Source organism: Triticum dicoccoides, chromosome 3A, assembly GCF_002162155.2.
Source record: "Triticum dicoccoides isolate Atlit2015 ecotype Zavitan chromosome 3A, WEW_v2.0, whole genome shotgun sequence".
NCBI lineage: Eukaryota > Viridiplantae > Streptophyta > Magnoliopsida > Poales > Poaceae > Triticum > Triticum dicoccoides.
In genome coordinates this window covers 392,650,284-392,653,060 of record NC_041384.1, presented here as the reverse complement: position 1 = coordinate 392,653,060, position 2,777 = coordinate 392,650,284, and positions in this window count along the sequence as shown.

The window sequence follows — 2,777 nt, the reverse complement described above, 5'->3', positions numbered from 1 at the left end:
AGAGAGAGAGAGAGAGAGAGAGAGAGAGAGAGAGAGAGAGAGAGAGAGAGAGAGAGAGAGAGAGAGGCTAGAGGACATGTGGTGCTCCGTAAGACGGTGAATGAGCCCCAAGGATGTGGCCCACTAGAAGAGGCAGTTTAGAACGTCGATGATGATCACGAAGAGCATGGGGACACGGGGTCGCCCTGACGGAGTCCCTTGCAGTGGTAGATCGGTGGCCCCGGGAGTCCATTGATGAGTACTCCGGTGCTCGCAGTGGACATGAGGATAGCTAAAACCACATGCTAATTACTCCTGATTTTGGTGATTCTTTGTTGAAAAATCATGGCCCTCTACATGATATTGTTGAAGGCGAGGTGGCGTTCTCGTGCTGTTAAAGATGTGTCGGCTTCTTTCCTTTCAGACATTCCACATGATATAGATGATGAACCCACTGTGCCGCCTCTTGTGATTGTTGCTAATATTCCTCAAACATCATCCCACCAAATTCAGTCGAAGGAAAGGTTTACTATGAGTCCAGCTGATGATGCTCATCATCGACGGTGTTTAGCAAATAACTTGAATAACAATACAGTAACACAGGTAGATTTCTATGACAGTACAATGCAACCTCAAATTATCAAGTGGACATGCGTTATACTGTCCTAAAAATCCATAGTTTGCATTATATTGTCATAAAAATTTGTTGCATAGTTTGATCTTGCTGAAAAGAGGCCAAACTATGGATACACAATGCATTCTTTGTATTCTCATATTCCATCTTCAACTTATCATTGTTGCCCATTTAATGTTTGGCTGGATACTACTTCCTCCTTTCTGGTTTATAGGGCTTAAATCTGAAATCTCATCAACCAAGATGAATGGTGAGTGGAGGAATGTATCTCGTAGTTTACAAAATTACTCAAACTTTAATCTACATTAATTACAATGTATGCATGAATGACCACTAAATGAGTAAGAATAGTTACATGCATTGGTTGGTTTCTTTTAGTCCTTGCCTGCATTAATTTAATGCACCTTGAAATATGAACATGTGGTGGAAAGAAGTGAAAATAAGATTTATAATATGGAAAAGGTAAGAAAATGAGATAAGTCTAATAAACCGGAAAGAAGGGAATAATAGGTTCAACATAACTTGCATTGTGTTGAGACATCTTGGCATGTGTTTCCTACAAAGTAGGCTAATTACCAATGTTAATTGTACCTTGTGACATCAATGCTGGTGGAAACCTATATGATCACACAGATCTCTAGGATGGTGCGGGCGACAGATGCAAGTGGGAGGGCTACTCCTAGGGCAGTAAATCTGCACTCATGTGTAGATTTAAAGTTACTCCACGATATTATTCCAAAGAAAAATGTGGGCCATGTTGATACTTAAATTATTGTCAACGTATCTTTTCTGAATGTCCCTATTAATGCAGATAGATTTTTGCTGACTATTCCTGTGAGACTCAGCACAATTGTTTCTGTAAACATAAATTGTGAAAGTCATATTTGTGTTCTACAATGAGTTAATGACACAAGAAAGAACTAGTGGATTGGCTTGGATAGTAATAACAGATGATGCTTTAAGAAGGTTGATTATGAAGAACCATTTGAATACCTTGTAATTATTTGAATTGTATTGCCATTATGATATATATTATACAGTTAAATAAGGTAGTAGTTCAAAGTTCAGACTTTGCTTTCTGAAGAGATGTAATTATTTGAACCGTGTACAAATATGGTGTATGTATATATATAATTCTTTTTCATAATGTTTATACATAAGGTCCAGTTTCAGATTTCTCATCAGGCCTCTGATTTCTGGGGCACTACCCTCGTCTCTTTGATGGTGGACCACCGTAGCTTTATCCCTTGGTTTATCTTTGTGGAAGGAAGTCCATCGGTTTCTTAACGGAACACTGGGCCTTCCAAAGAAATATAATGTCTGTAAGAGGAATAACATCGAGATTTGTTAACGAGCTTCACCAAACTTGATTACATCTCGGGGCCTGACTATGGTCACTCATCCCCATGACACCGTCACAGTGCCATACAACGGCCACCTGGGCGTTGGCACATGCCGCCAGCTTCCCTTGCGTGTATGTGCTATTATGTTGGCATAGATTACATCATGTTTCTATCATCTTACTATATAAGAGGCCTATGATACAAGTGTCCTATTACGACACGACTTCATATTCTGTCTAAACAATATACAACTCAGAGTTCAACTGTAACATACCTTGTACATTATATTCGACACAATTCCAACAAACTCTACCTTGACGAATATTCTCCACCACCTTGAATTTGTCCATGCGTCAAAGTTCCACATACATTGGACTTGAGTTTATCCATGAGAACCACTGCTACTCCCAAACTCCATGTGACTCCACTCGCAAATGTAGTCCCTTCTTTTCTTGATCACGATCAACATTCGAGCAAAATTAAGTTCCTCTTTACTCTACTTCGTGCTCCCAACTTCTGGAGTATTCGTTCAATGCCATCACGCCCTGATCACCGATCTGCGTGAAAGTGATAAACTCACTTATCAGGTGTCACACGTAAGAGTTAGCTGAACTCAACATCCTCGCTCTTCCATGACCGCCTATCTGAAACTTGAAAAAAAATCGTCGTTGCTTGTAGTCAACCCGATTCAAATTCGCAACTGTCTCACCACATGTATGACCACCAGAGCCCTGGCTCGTCTCCATGTCCCATGCATATCGCAAACCTTGCCACTATTACCGCATCCAGTCTCTATTGTCCCGGTCAAGTCTCATGGGCCG